The following is a 16,706-nucleotide window of genomic DNA, read 5'->3' as shown; positions in this document are numbered from 1 at the left end:
ATGGCCACTGTTGTGTGAAAAGACCCACTAGCAAGGAAATGGAGCACTGACAGCACATGCACGTCAGGGGGGATTCCAGTCGGATGGCGGATTGGTGACATCAGGTCTGGCTCCAACTGGGTAAATAGTTCCTGGATTGTGGCACGGTCAAACCGGTAGGTGACGATGACATGTCGCTCTTCCATTGTCAACATGTCCACCAGCGGTCGGTACACCGGAGGATTCCTCCATCTTCTCACATGTCCCAGCTGACGGTGCCTACAAAGGACAACATCGACAAATCAGTCATTATTCCTCCAGGTATGTACCCACAGTTACACACAAGACTACACCACTCACAAAACCTTCCTGTATGTGTGTTGAGTGTAGGCCTAGCTATGTGTGACGCAGAGGTAAATTAAGCCCTGTGGGCCCCTGAAATGACGGCTGCCTGACCTCTAAACAGGGACAATGGGATTGTGGGGTAACTGCGCTGGGGTTGCACACCGTCGCGGTAGGCGATCGTAGACCGCGGCGCAATGCTGGATTGGTTGACATAGGACCCTATGGGTCCCAGGAGCCAATGAACAGGTGCGCCGGTGGTGATGATGCGCACCGCTGCGGACGTCACCGCCATTTTCTACCTGTTCAATCACTAGATACCTGACCTTCGACAGGAGAGGACCTACACTGCAAGTGCTGCTGTGACCTCGGTCTGGAAGCGATGATGGCTGTTGCGTCTGGGGAAAGGGCCCCTGCCTTCATTGCACAGGAGTTGGAGAAACTGGTAGACGGGGTCTTCCCCCAGCACACGCTACTCTACGGTCCTCCAGACCAACATGTTAGTACACAGGGAGCACGTTGTATGGGCTAGGCCTGGGTGAAGAGTGCTGGTTGGAAGAGGGAAGGGGGCCGAGTTCATAGAACATTAATGCATGGGAATGAATAGGCCACATGGCCAGAGTAGGGAGGGGGCCACTCACATCGATGGTGCAGTTGGTAATGACTGTTCCTCTTTCCTTGTGCATGTCATGTAGGTCAGCGCCCACCAGAAGAGGGACATTTGGCGTGCCATCGCCAAGGACGTCCGGACCCTGGGGGCCCACCAGAGACGGGGCACCCACTGCCGGAAAAGATTGGAGGACTTTCGCCACTGCAGCAAGAAGACGGTGGAGGCTCAGCTGGGGATGGCCTCCCAACGTGGGAGGGGTGCCCGTCGCACCATGACCCCCCTGATGTTCCGGATCCTGGCGGTGGCCTACCCGGAGTTGGATGGGCGCTTGAAGGCATCACAGCAGACACAAGGGGGTGAGTACACTCTCATTCAGCTGACTCTGCGTGCAGTGGAGGTGTCTGGGTGGGGGAGGTGGGCTGTGGGTTTCCCTAGGCCAGGGCGAGTTCGGTAGGCAAGGCCTCTCCATAATGCAGGCCATGTGGCACTCTACCCCACCTCAGCAGAGTGCCAAGTACAGGTATAGTTGCCCCTGTGGCATCCATGTGTGCAGATGTCCACCATTGCCATGTAGGACATATCCCAGAAATTGCATATGCAGAGGGCAGGAGCACGGCGTAATGCAGGGGGCTGCTGTGTCTGTCTTGTCCGCCAACGGTAGTGGTATGCCATGCACTCAAACTCTCTTTCTTCTGTCTCCCCCCCTTTTTCTGCTCTCCCTGTCCTTTTGTACATCAGCATCATCAGGCGGAGGTACAGTGGCACCGGAGCACGAGGGAGCTGCATCCCACATGGCCATGGAGGGCCACACCACGGACTCTGAATGCACCAGTGGGACGGAGGGCGAGGGGAGCTTCACGTCGGCCACCAGATCACCAAGCAGCGACACGGACTCGTTCGCCAATGGGGGCTCCCTTGTGGTGGCGGCACCATCTGTGCGCCCCACTTCTACAGGTACAGCCGCCACCTCCTCTACCAGCACCGCCCTCCCAGCAGCCCCTTAGCGTTGGCCCCGTGCCCGCTCAACCAGGAGGGTGGGCATCACCTTCACCCCAGGCACCTCAGGCCCTGCCCCAGTCACCCCTGCTGCCCTCAGTGAGGATTCCATTGACCTCCTCAGGTCACTCACTGTTGGGTAGTCTACCATTGTGAATGCCATCCAGGGTGTAGAACGAGAGTTGCAACACAGTAATGCATTCCTGGAGGGCATTCAATCTGGTCAGGCTGTCCTTCAGCGAACCCTGCAATCTCTGGCCTCAGCACTGATGGCAGCCATTGTCCCTGTGTCCAGCCTCCCCCCTCCAACCTCCTCCACCCAGACCCAATCCCCTGTACCCCAGCCCATCCCAAGCACACCTACAGACCAGCATGCACACAAGTCTGCACACACAAGTAGCTCAAGCAAAAATAGGCACCACACAACCCACAGGCACTCACGCAAGCCTCACCCATGTACAGACACAGCAACATCCACTGCCTCCACTGTGTCCCCCTCCTCCTCTTCTCCCTCCTCCCTCCCAGTCTCGTCTACACACACACCTGCATGCACCACATCTACAGGCACCATGAATCGCACAAGGAGACCCAGCACCCCAAGCCGCTCACCTGCACTCACCACCTCCACTGCCATTTACATGTCCCCTGTGTCCTCTCCCAGTGTGTCTGTGACGCCCCCTCCCAAAGTACACAAACGCCGGCAACCACACACCCAACATCCATCCACCTCACGACAGCCTCCAGTACCTGCACCTGCACCCAAAACACCTAAAGTGACACCTCTGACAACCACCTCCTCTTCCTCCACTCCCAGACCCCCTCCAACTACCCATCCCAGTGTACGTCAGAAACTGTCCCCCTGTAAAGTTGACCTTTTAGCCCCCACCCCCCCCTCCAATTCATCAGTCCCATCGTAGCGCCTCAGCCAAAAAGCCTCCAATACCAGTGGTGCCTGTTCAAGGTTTGTGGAGTGCACCGGCCACCAGGGCAGGCAGTGTGACCCGGAGCCAAGGCACTGGCAGCCCACCCCATATAAAGGCTCTAAAATTGGAGAGTGGACGACGGGACCGTGTGAAGACTCCTGGTGGGAAAATAACTGACATGGGTTCCAAGGGGATTGGAGAGTCAGCTGTGACTCCACCAAAGGTGGGGAAGGGCCAGAGGAAGTCTGCCCAGCCTGTTGTGAGTGTCACGGCGGAGAAGGGCAGCATCATTCCCGGCGGTCGAGACACAACCTCCAGCACCGTCGTCACTGGTCAGGAGACCCCCGCCGGAGTCATTGCCCAGGAGGGCCCAAGTATCGTCACTGGTCAGGAGACCACCGCCACCGCCGGAGTCATTGCCCAGGAGGGCCCAAGTATCGTCACTGGTCAGGAGACCACCACCATAGTCACAGCCCAGGAGGGCCCAAGTATCGTCACTGGTCAGGAGACCACCGGCATAGTCACAGCCCTGGAGGGCCCAAGTATCGTCACTGGTCAGGAGACCACCGCCATAGTCACAGCCCAGGAGGGCCCAAGTATCGTCACTGGTCAGGAGACCACTACCAGAGTCACAGCCCAGGAGGGCCCAAGTATCGTCACTGGTCAGGAGACCACCGCCAGAGTCACAGTCCATGAGGGCCCAAGTATCGTCACTTGTCAGGAGACCACCGCCACCGCCGAGTCAGTGCCCAGGAGGGCCCCGGCTGCCACAGCCCAGGTGGGCTATGATGGAACGTCATGCCACACACCAATGCCCAGTGTAGGGAACGTCATGCCACACACCAATGTCCGTACCAGGACCGCCATGGCAAAGCACCGCTGAACAGGGCAAAGACCGCCATGGTAAAGCACCGCTGAACAGTCCAGAACCGCCATGGCAAAGCACCGCTGAACAGGGCAAAGACCGCCATGGTAAAGCACCGCTGAATAGTCCAGAACCGCCATGGCAAATCACCGCTGAACAGTCCAGAACTGCCATGGCAAAGCACCGCTGAACAGTCCAGAGACCGCCATGGCAAAGCACCGCTGAACAGGGCAAAGACCGCCATGGTAAAGCACCGCTGAACAGTTCAGAACCGCCATGGCAAAGCACCGCTGAACAGGGCTAAGACCGCCATGGTAAAGCACCGCTGAACAGTCCAGAACCGCCATGGCAAAGCACCGCTGAACAGTCCAGAGACCGCCATGGCAAAGCACCGCTGAACAGGGCAAAGACCACCATGGTGAATACCGCTGAACAGGGCAAGCACCGGGTAGGAATGAATAGACCACCACATCAGGCATCCTTATCCCATGTGCAGCTGGGACAGTGACAGGACAGGAAGTTTCACGGGGAGACTCATCCAGTCTGGGCACCAGTCCCCCTCCAGAACCAGTGGAGACATGCATCCACTACCTCAGTACTGCACAGGATAAAGCACTCTGGGCACCAGTCCCCCCCAGAACCAGTGGAGAATGTTATCGACTTGAGAGACTGTGGCTTTGCACTCCCCAGGATGGCACGGTGGGCACCCCACCCACTGTAGAGACTTGAGAGACTGTGGCTTTGCACTCCCCAGGATGGCACAGTGGGCACCGCACCCACTGTAGAGACTTGAGAGACTGTGGCTTTGCACTCCGTAGGATGGCACAATGGGCATCTTACCCACTGTAGAGACTTGAGAGACTGTGGCTTTGCACTCCCCAGGATAGAGCAGTGGGAAAACCACCCACTGTCGAGACTTGAGAGACTGTGGCTTTGCACTCCCCAGGATACATCAATGGGCATGGAGCCCCGTCATGGATCTTGCTTTGCAGTAATCCGGCTGAGGTGCCCCCCTTTCCTTCCCCCTGAGGTGCCTGTAGTATTTCTATCTGATGCCCCGACAGTGTTCTCTCCGATTGTGGTCAGGTATCTTATGTGGGCCTCGCCCCTGCATTTTTGGACTGTTGGTGCACGGACATTGTTATGTAGATATCTGCACTACTTCTCGTAATGTATATATTTCTGACTGAATTTCGTATATATCTGTATATTTTTGAAAGACATGTATATTGCAACATTACAATGTTTGAACGGATTTCGCTTTGTCTTTTCATTCTTCCGGGGGGATTGTGGGTTGTTACTGTGATTTTTGTGGATGCATTGGTGTGTATGTTGTAATATGCGAGGGTGGGGTTGGGGGTGCTTAGTGGGTGTCCCCCTAACTTTTGCCTCCCCCTCCCCCATGTCGTAGGTGCAGTACTCACCGTTGTCTTCGGCGCCTACGTAGATGGTGGTCGTAGAGGAGCAGAAAGACAAGGGCAGGGAGTATTTGGAGTTCCGGGTCCATGGAGTCCTCGTTCCTCGTGGGATGTGTTCAGGTGAGCGTTTTCTCATTGCAAAAGCTGTTTCCGCCGTGTTTTTATCCACGGTGAATCCACCCCGGAAAAGCTGGCGGATTGGCAGGTTGTGAAACTATGGGCGGTACATTGTCTTCCGCCTGTCTGTTGGCGGTGACCGCCGCGCTGCTTGTCTGTACCGCCGTGGCAGGCGGTGTGTTAAAGTTGCTGTCTTTGTTGGCGGTTTCCGCCTGGGTCATAATTCGCTTTTTTTATCCGCCGCCCTGTTTGCGGTATTACCGCAGCTTTAACACCGTCCGCCAGGGTTGTAATGACCCCCTATTTCTTGAAAATGTCTGGATTAAAAACATGTCTTTCCTGGTACACTCACTGACCATGCATAAAACATATGTTAGAGCCACATTTTCATCATCTATTGGCGTGAAGGCAGCACTAATTTACAGGCTCCTATTGTGTTTTGTAAGTTAGTGCAGCTATTGCGTCAACAAATGACGGTAATGTGTAGGAATTATTGTATAACTCACAGCAACTGTATGTTTAATTTGCATTCCACATGTCCAAAAACATTGCCTGCAGAATATGAACAAATCTCCTACTGTCACTACAGAGTATTTAAATATGCACATTACTCTGAATTGTACTCACCAACAGGGCCACCAATCAAAATCCCCAGGTGGTCCAGCATGTCTTGCTCCCTGGCAAACAGGTCAGCCCAACGGCGTTTCAGCTGGTGGTCGTTGCACGGTGTGTTGTAGATTCTTTGAAGATGATACAAGACCTTTGCCCATTGGAGTCTTCTTGCCTCTGAGTGATAACCCTGTATCACATGGCCACCTGCTTCCATCATTAACGGTAGGAAATGGCACACCAGCCAAATAAATCCCCCCAGCACCTCCTCTCCCATCCTACCAAGACGAGACCTACCCAACATTCTTGTAAAAAGGAAATGAAATAAAGGGGTACAGAGGAGAATGAAGGGAAAGTAGGAGAGGGAAATGAAAAAAAAAACATTAACACTAAAACAGCCCAACTATCCCCAAACTAACACCACCCACAACAGACTCCCAACAGTACAAAGACAAATTTAGACACCATAAATGACAAAAATACACTTACACAGGATACCACAGACACGTGGGAAACACCAAAGCCAACTTAAAGACCACACAGGAGACAAATTCACAAAATGTGCAGAGAGACAAGTCAAAACACAGCCACACAGTCAGGAAATATCACAGACTGCAAAGTGAAAGTAAAAGTACACCCACTGTACCAATTCTGTAAACAGGATATCCTATTACATCACTTCCTGCCTCAAATGTGGTGCGTTTTTATTCTTATGCATCAAAATATTATAACGCTTACAGTCTGTGTTTTTTGTTGTTGTTTTTTACGCACATGCTTAAAAATTATCCCACATTCATATTTTCTATTATTTTTCATAGTTAACCAATTTCATGGGGTACAGTGTGGGAATTACCGCTCAGGGCCAATGGATGTATCAAGGCAGTGAGCGTAATTTTTTCACGCATATGCAACATTTTTGGACGTATGTGCGTCTTTTTTGATGCATATGCGTCAACATTTATCTCTTTGACTGGGTTTGGGTCATTTCACATTTTTTATAGTACATGACAGGTGTGAAAATACAGGCATAGGCTGATTGCACCTGCATTGTGCATTCCGGTGTATGGGCACATGTGACAGATTATACTATTGTGGACCATGATCCTCTAATTGTTGTAACGGATTTGCACTTTTCACTGACGCAATAGGTGGCCAAACGTGTGGAATACAAATAGGTATTACCCAGTTTGGGCATGTTTTGCATCAATAGAGGATAGCAAGGCTATGCAACTCAATACAGTAACACAATACCTGTGTGTCAATGTGTGTGAATTGGCTCTTACTAATATAGTTGTACCACTGTGTGAACATCACAAGACGCGTTTTCTCTAATCTGCTTGTATGCATGTGTTGTCAATGTGTCCAACCATCAGATGCTATTCAGTTTGGGGATGAGAAAGGAAATGTGTTAGTCATACACGTGGCAACAAATGCTTTGTGAATATCCCAGGTTTTATGGGTCATATAAATGAGCCATGTTTCTCCTGGGGCAGTGGAGGACCAGCAGACCAAGCAGCACGCATGCACATATTTCCAGTGGTTAATTGCACAAAGGTGTCCAGTTCAAGTGTGTGGGGCCATGTGTAGCCTGAGTCATTATTGGGGTACATGTTGTCACAGTTATGTGCAGGTCTAGTCATGAGTCTGTGGAGCCATTTCCTCCATTTACAAAGTATCCTTCACAGCTGAATTGAAGGAAAGCCGAAGAGGAATTGAGAACACGCATGGGGATAGTCCAGCAATGGCACTGCAGACGTGTTATGAGATTGACAACAGGGAAACCTTGGTGTGCTGACAAAGTAATTGGATCAGGAATTTTAAACCGCCAGGTTTCCTCACAACATTTGTACACAGGGTGGCCTCTAAAATTCCACTGCAGCCGGGAACATCAATGCCTCTGTGCTGATTAATCTCAAAGCTATTCACCAGGCAAACCCATCAATATGTTGGGGCAATGTGAATTGGTGTGTGGACTGTCAGGGTACAAACATGTGTTGACATTTCATGCACATTATCTGATATTGTTTGTTGTGCTGGAGGCACCATACCCAATCCATGCATACAGCCATGGTACACTGTCACTATTTGTCACTCGTGCATACATGAAACCCAGACGAGGGATGGGCCATGCTTAGGCTATTTGAAGACAAGTTCCACCCCATGATACGATAAGTAAACTGACTACGCTATACAATGTATTTGAGTAATTTTTGTAGACCTACATGACACAATACCCCAGGAGGAAAGTGAGGGCATGGAAAGCAACTATGAGAGAAATGTAGCCACAGGGAACCTATATGGTGACGCAAAGACAGGAACTAGTCAGGCTAACAGGATGCAGAGTCAATCAGGAATGTGTAGCTTCAGTCTCTCACAAGTCCTGTGGGTGAAAATCAAGTTCAAAGTGCCAACAGTACCTTTCACATGGGAAGCAATGTACAGTTGATTACTGATCCTACAGAATACAAGGCAGTGCATTATTCAACCACAAGTCCATGCAGACGGAAGAACAATGACTATGGCATAGCATACTAAAAAGGGAAGCACACTGGATTCAGAATCGGAGTCTGGGTGTGTGTAGATGAGAGATTATCTGGGTAGAAATATTCAATTTCCAGGGCACTCTGAAGGAGGGTGGGGTGAGACAGGGAACATGGCAGTGACAGGACTTATGACCTGGGATGGCATGTGCAGGTGATGTCTTGTGAGCAATGCTAGTCATAACTGGGGCACTCATGCTATCAATTTGTTGCTTATATGGAATTCTTCTCACACATACTTCTTGCAAAGAGATATTGAATGATGGTGTCTTAGTTGTGTGCCATATGCTGCAATGAACCATGTTGCCAACATGTATGTGTGAAATAGCTGTGTTCCTCTGATATTGACCTTCAAATGTAAAATGGACAGGATATATGTCATTTACGAACATCAGGGGGAACATGGCGGCCAGTTAGAGAGCTGACCCGTGAGCTCTCCGTCGGACGCGAGGCGTTGAAGCGTTACGCTGCATCAGAGCCCGGATCGAGGAAGTGGAGCGTCTGAGTCGCAGGGAGCTTTCAAGCCACGTTGGTCTGCGGCCGCGTTTTTGTTTTCGCCAGCATTTGTGTTCGGCCCCGGATGGGTCGTTAAGAATCTGGGAATACGGCAGACAAGAAAGGGGAGACGCGTGCTCCGGAGAAGGGTGACGAGGAGCGGTGCTGGAAGCGCGCGTCGGACTCCAGCATTTGGGCAGAGGCTGCGAGGGGTGTGCGCTGTGGGAGACGCTATACATCTCGCTGCTCTCTTTGTGGAGGACTACCAGAAACTCCTGGGTTTTCCTTCAGTAAAAACCTAGGTGGAAGTTGGAGGAGAGGAGTTGGGGACGGCACAAGAGCGTCACAGTGTATGTCGCTGGTCAAGCGTCACCCCAGTGGTGCCCGGGCAGAGGTCGGTGAGTTGGAGGGTGTAAAGAAAGGTAAGCCTGGCCCCCTGGGGGCGAGTATTACTCCCCATTTACCAATAACAGCTATAGACAAAAACAGAGGTGAAAGTGTCTTTGAGACTTGCAGCAAAGGTGGAGTGAGGAGGGGGGTTGAACATAAAGTACTACCCTTGGAGGCACCCCAACTTTCTTCAAAGGAGGGTCGGGCTGATCCTGCGGGGAAAAGTGAGTTCTTGATTACTAGATACTTTCGGAATACAACCCTTCCCCCGCAGGGTACGGCGGATGTTCGATTTTCTTTAGGTGGTCTGGGGTCAACACAACAATCTGTGGGCTCTGATAGTAATATGTCAGATCAGCCAGCTGAGGACCCAGTAGGACAAATGGAGGCCTCTTCTGTTACACCAACTTTGGTGGAAGTAGAGGTTACTCCCTCAGCCGTTTCATCGACTTACAGCTCAGATGTGCAGGAATTGTTAATTTCTCTTACTAAAGAGATTAGGGAGAAGTTTGAGATCACAGAAAATAATCAAGTTAGAATTCAGGAAGCCTGTGAAGTGTTGGAGAGCAAAATTAATTTGTTATCTGATAGGCTGGGTAAGCTGGAAACTGTGGTGGGGGCCCAGGAAGAGCGGTTGTTGGTACATTTTAAGGATATCTCACAGCTAAAACTTGGAGAAAAGATGTTGCAGGATAGGATGGAGTCGTTGGAGAACAATATGAGGAAAAACAATATTAGGCTGCTGGGAGTTCCTGTGGGCTTAGAAGGGGAGGATATTAAAGGGTATGTGACTTCACTGATCAAGGAGGCTATTCCGAGCTTAGCTTCTTTGAATTTAGAGGAAGATATCCAAAGAGTTCATCGGGATCCGTTTAGGAAGAACCCCGGAAGGAAAAACCCCAGGAGGATTCTGATAAACTTTGCTACATATACAATCAAGGAGAGAATCCTATCCGAAGCCCTTAAGATCGGAACTTTCTCTAAAAGAGATTGGTCTTTTTGTGTGAGATCAGATGTGTCTAGAGCAACGTTGGATAGGCAGTGGGAATTGGGGAACTTCATGCAGGAGCTCCGATCTCTTGGGGCCACGGTACAGTTAATGTTTCCGGCTGCCTTACGCATCATGTGGAGAAATAAAATGCACAATATGAGAGATCCGGGGGAGGTTAGGGCTTTCATAGAGCAGATTAAGGCGTCTCAGTAGGAAATAGGAAATCGTGTCTGATGGAGAGCTCAAATAAGGATAGCAGGAAGGTTATCTTCTTAAAAGAAGTAGGGAGGGTTCCCCTGGGGTGACGTTTTGGTTGGGTGATGGTTTGGTGGGTGGAGGAGTGGTTTGGCACTGGGTGTAGGGGCATGTGGGTACAAAAAGATAAAAATAAGAGAGTCCTCATAATTTGTTTAGATAGGAGGGGGGAGGATAGCGACCAGACTTCTTTTTTTTTAAATGACTAAGTACGGTAGTTCACAGTTAAAGTTTCTCTCATGGAATGTTAATGGTCTAAGGGTGGTGCATAGAAGGAGGAAGATTTTTGAATATTTAAGATTGGCCGAGGAAGAGATAATTATCATGCAGGAAACTCATTTACAACGAGAAGAGTGGGACAATTGGCTTAAACGAATTAAATGGGTGTTATATAGTGCATGCTCCACTCAATCCTGTGCAGTCAAAGGTGTGGCAATTTTGCTAAAAAAGTCTATAAGGTTTAAGGTAGGAAATGTGCAAGTAGATTCTAGGGGTAAATGGGTAGTGGTGGAAGTGTGTGTATACGGATACTGGTTTACAGTGGCAGGTCATTATGGTCCAAATTTAGACGATCCGACACCATTTCAAGAATTCTATAATATCTTACTTTTAGCTAGGTATCCGGTGGTGTTAGGAGGTGATTTTAATATACTGCTGGATCCTGCTCTAGATAAGTCCACCCCTCGGGGTACGGCTAACACACCTAAAACTAGGTCACAGGTGAAGCAAGCCATGCTAGACTTAGGTTTGGTAGATATCTGGCATTGGAAAGGGGGTGAAGGAGCTAGATATACATTCTATAATAAAAAATATGGACATAAATCTAGAATAGATTTCTTTTTAGTACATAAGAGCTTGTGTACAGATGTTATAAAAGTAGCCCATACCCCAGCACACCTTTCGGATCATTCAGCTTTAAAGTTACATCTGGGTATTAAGGTTGAGAGTCCTGGTCCTAGGTGTACAATAAATCGCTCTTTACTTTTAAATGACTCAATAGTGGAGGTGCTAAAGAAAGATACGAGAGAGTATTTTGATTTGAATCGTGGATCAGCAAGTTTAAGGTGTGTATGGGACGCTTATAAGGCATATATTACAGGGAGACTTATTAGCTTGGTGGCTTATAGGCGTCGGGAAGAGAGGGAGAAGATGGGAAGTATGGAAACATCTTTAAACACAGGTATTAATGCATAATGCACAAAGAGAAGGGAAGGAAGGGCAACTAGAGGAATTGGTACGTCAAGAGAAAAAAGTTCGGATGGAGTTAGATTTATTTTTGGAGAATCGCAATAGATTAAAGTGGGAAAATAGCCGGTACGCGCATTATGAATATGGAGAAGGGTGCAGCAAATTGTTAGCTTAGAAGGTCAAGTCAGATTACTCAAATAGGTATATTTTATCGATTAAATTGGATTCTGTAAGTCAGCCTTGTGTGATGCAGTCAGAAATAGATAGAGCCTTTGTGTCGTTTTTTCAATAAATATATACGGAGAATCTTGAAAACTCAGAGAAGACGATTAGAGCATTTTTGAAAAAAGCTCATCTCTCTGTTTTGGATGAATCGGCAAGGCAGTTACTTGGTAGTGAGATAAGGGGGGAAGTGCTTGTTGAAGTTATAAAAGCTTTGAAGAAAGGGAAGGCAGTTGGGCCTGATAGTCTACCAAATGAGTTTTATAAGGTACTGGGGGAGGAACTTATACCAACTTTACTGGAATTATTTAATTCTATGCTTTTAGAGGGGGCACAGGTACCTATATCATGGAATGAAGCTATAATTTGCTTATTGTTAAAACCAGGTAAGGATCCAATGTTATGTTCATCGTACAGACCTATCTCATTACTAAATTCAGATTACAAGTTGTATACAGGGATTCTTTCCAGAAGATTAGGAAGAGTTATAGGTAATTTGGTTCATCCAGATCAGAAGGGTTTTATGAAGGGCAGACAGCTTTATGAGTTAACCCATGATTTACTTACCGCAGTAGATTTAGCCTTACAAGAAAAGACTCCTTTGGCGGTTTTGACTTTCGATGCAGCCAAAGCTTTTGTTCGGGTTAATTGGTCTTTTTTGCAGGTTGTGATGGAAACAGGCGGACTGGGAATGTCTTTTATTAGGGCTATTAGGGAACTATATAGATATCCAACTGCGAGAATCTTGGTCAATGGTTTGTTGTCTCAGGAATTTAGGATTAGTCGGGGTACTCAACAGGGTTTTCCTTTGTCACCTTTGCTTTTTAATTTATATATTGAACCTTTGGCAATCTTGTTACGGGCCTGCATGGATATTCCCCATTTTCGGAGTGGGGGTTGGGAAAAGAAAGTAGCATTATATGCGGATGATCTGATGCTGTATACTAGTGATGTGGCGGGTACCCTACCTATTATTAGTACATTGATGGAGCAGTTTGGTGGTATGTCAGGTTACAGTATAAATACAGAAAAGACGGAAATTATGTGTTGGAATATGGTCTATGTCTCTCCGTTAGTTAAACAGGAGATTAAGGGGCATATTTATACTCCGTTTGCGCCGGAATCGCGTCGTTTTTTTTTACGCAATTCCGACGCAAAACTAACTCCATATTTATACTTTGGCGTTAGACGCGTCTAGCGCCAAAGTCCATGGAGTTAGCGTCATTTTTTAGCGTGGACACCTACTTTGCGTTAATTATATGCAAGGTAGGCGTTCCCGTCTAAAAAATTGACTCCGAGGCATGTGCGCCGTATTTACACTCCCGGGCAAAATTCACGCCCGGGAGTGGGCGGGTCAAAATAAATGACGTACAGCCGCTTTTGCGCCGTTTTTTAGCGCCTGTAAAAGGCAGGCGTTAAGGGACCTGTGGGCTCGGAAGGAGCCCAGAGGTGCCCTCCCATGCCCCCGGGGACACCCCTGTCACCTTTGCCCACCCCAGGAGGACACCCAAGGCTGGAGGGACCCATGCCAGGGACATTAAGGTAAGTTCAGGTAAGTGTTTAAAAAAAATAATAATTGTGGCATAGGGGGGCCTGATTTGTGCCCCCCTACATGCCACTATGCCCAATGACCATGCCCAGGGGACAGAAGTCCCCTGGGCATGGCCATTGGGCAAGGGGGCATGACTCCTGTATTTGCTAAGACAGGAGTCATTTCTATGGGGGTTGGGAGTCGGAAAAAATGGCGCAAATCGGGTTGAGGCAAAAAATTTGCCTCAGTCTGACGCCCCATTTTTTGGCGCCCAAGCTCCATATCCCCCTACGCCGGCGCTGCCTGGTGTACGTAGTTTTTTTCAACGCACACCAGGCAGCGCCGGCGGCTAACGCCGGCTAACGTCATTGTTTAAATACGGCGCCCGCATGGTGCTTCAGAATGGCGTTAGCCGGCGCTAATTTTTTTGACGCAAAACTGCGTTAGCGCAGTTTTGCGTCAAAAAGTATAAATATGGGCCTAAATATTTGGGAATTCAGTTTACGACTGATCTTAGTGATGTGGCTAGGGTTAATTTTGACAGAGCTTATATGGAAACTAAAAAGCTTCTAAAGGCATGGGCTGCACTTCCGCTTTCCATAATTGGAAGATCTAATATATTAAAGATGTGCATTCTTCCAAAGTTTACTTTCTTATTTAATACTATTCCTTTAGAGTTTAAGTGAGGTTGGTTTAAAAAATTACAGGGGGACTTATCCACATTTGTTTAGGCTTCTAAGGGAGTAAGGATATCATGGAAGAAGCTAAGTAGAAAGAAGGAGTGGGGGGGCATAGCATCTCCAGATTTTTATAGGTACTATCTGGCTTTTCAACTAAAGAATATTAGAATGTTATTGAATAAGATGTCAGATTATTCATCGGTTTGGAGAGCCTTGACGGTGCATCTTGCGGAAGGAGCTGATAATTTTCTATATAAATTTGGGCATCCAAAGTATTTTAAGAAGGTTCACTTGAAGATCCCCACACATGCCTGTAAGGTCTGGATGCAATTTCGGAAGGTGTTAGGGATAGCTTATTATTGTAGCTCTGCTCCCATTTGGGATTCACCAGGTACCCCTGATTGTCTTATGGATAAATTATCAATTCCACTGAGAATTAGTGGTGTAGTAAAATGGGGGCAGATTATGGAAGACTGCGAATTAATATCTTGGTCTGCTTTCCAGGAGTGTACAGGTGGGACAATTTCTAAGTTTAAGTATCTCCAATTATCTAGTTGGGGCAAGTCTCGCCAAGTAGGAGAAATTGGGAGGAGTTTGTGGGAGGGGAAATTTAATCAGACATGTATTAAAAAGGAGATTGCCTTTTGGTATCATGTACAGTTGGAAGTAGTAGAAGATGTTTTTTCTCTCCCTGGGTTGAAATGGGGGAAGATTTTTCCTACTCTAGAAATTACTTCTTTATGGCAAAAGTCATGTTTTGAGTTGTGGCGTACTATTAAATCTGCGGCATTGAAGAAGAATCATCTGTTTACATTACATAGGGTATATTGGTCACCAGCTAGATTAACGGCTATTGGGAAATCCAACAAAAATTGTCAGCGGTGTGGGGAAGTTAATGCAGATGATGTTCATATGTTTCGGAATTGTTCAATCTTGAGTAAGTACTGGGAGGATATAGGAAGTATTCTTAAGGTAATTTTTGGTGATAATTTAAGAATAAATCTGATTATTTTAATGTTCGGGGTATGCGAACCAGATATAAAGGTTCAGAAAGTGACTGTGCAGCAAGAGTATTTGTTGTTTGTATTAATGCTTTTGGCCAGACGGGAAATATGTTGCAGATGGGTGAACTCATTACCCCCCTTTGTTCAGGACTGGCAATCATCAGTAAATCGGTTATGTAAAATGGAACAATGTGGTCCTTTTAGTAGAAGAGACAATTTATGGGTGGATTGGGAAAATGTTTATCAGTAGTCAATAAGTCTGGAGTGTGTTTAGATGTATAATTTTCTGTTCTTGTTCTGGATTCCTCCTCTCAAACTTAAAGTCCAATGATTAAAACTCCCTTCACCTAACTGGGTGTCGCTTTGGTATGATCACATTCTGAGTAAAACAGTAAGATGTGGTCGATGCCAGTCGGGGGGAAAATTGGTGTGTGTGTAAGACAGGTGGTGTGGCCCAGTAGTGCTGTGGGCCTCGCACTTGGATGCATACATCAAAGGCCTCGGCCTTTCCTTTTTTCTTCTCTTTACCAAAGCGAGGGTGGTGGAATGAGGACAAAAAAAAAGGATATATGTCATTTACAGTGTGTGTGTAGTTGGGTGTACATTCATACCCATCAAATATGATGTGGATTTTCCTGTAGCCTAATCGGTATTTCTGCAGTGCTCCATGAGGCTACACTCTGATTATGATTCTTAGGGATACTGTTATGCAAAAATGATTAACTAGACCATGATATAGTGAATAGAATAGGTGTTTATTGACATATGGTAAGACAGTGGTTATGGTCAGTAGAGTTAAAAGAAATTTTGGACAATATGTTGCCTCCGACGCAATTCTGCAGCTGTGTACGGATGGTCCCCTTCATGTTGATGGACAGCATCCTCCTCTTCCTCCTCTTTAGGCATTTGTGGGTCAGGTTCATATAGGGGAATGTTCCTCCTTACACGTATGTGGTGCAGGATGGCACAGGTCAAAATTATTTTGCACACCATTTCAGGTGAGTATAGGATGCTGCCTCAGGTGATGTCGGGGCACTTGAATCTTGACTTCAGGATGCCAGAGGGCCTCTTGACTATGGTGCGTGTCTTCCAATGTGCCTCATTATAGGCACGCTGTGCTGCAGTGCTTGGGTTTGCAAATGGGGTCATAGTCCATGGCTGGATCCCATACCCCCGATCAGCTGAAAGAGAAAATGAGTGAGAAAATGTTGATGTAGCTTGTACCATGATTAGCACTTTGCATGACACTTGTTATCTTGTGATGTCTGTGACTCATCTGTGTTTGTGTTATTGTGTGGAATCCTAGGCTTCTAGGATGTATCATCAGCAATGGGTTGTTTTATTCTCTGAACTGGTGTTTGGCTGATTGACCGGATGTCAGTGGTATTTTTGTAGAGTTGCAGTACATTATGTACTCCCTTGCATTATGTCATGTGAAAGAGGTACACTGGTAAGAAAAAAGTAAGGTCCCACTTAAAAAGTCTTTGTTGAGGATCAAAGTGCCATGAGTTCAGTGAATTTAAATGAACAGGAGTACAACAAAAGTCTTTG

The sequence above is a fragment of the Pleurodeles waltl genome, chromosome 2_2 (assembly GCF_031143425.1).
Source record: "Pleurodeles waltl isolate 20211129_DDA chromosome 2_2, aPleWal1.hap1.20221129, whole genome shotgun sequence".
Lineage (NCBI taxonomy): Eukaryota > Metazoa > Chordata > Amphibia > Caudata > Salamandridae > Pleurodeles > Pleurodeles waltl.
Note: the sequence above shows the minus strand (reverse complement) of the source record.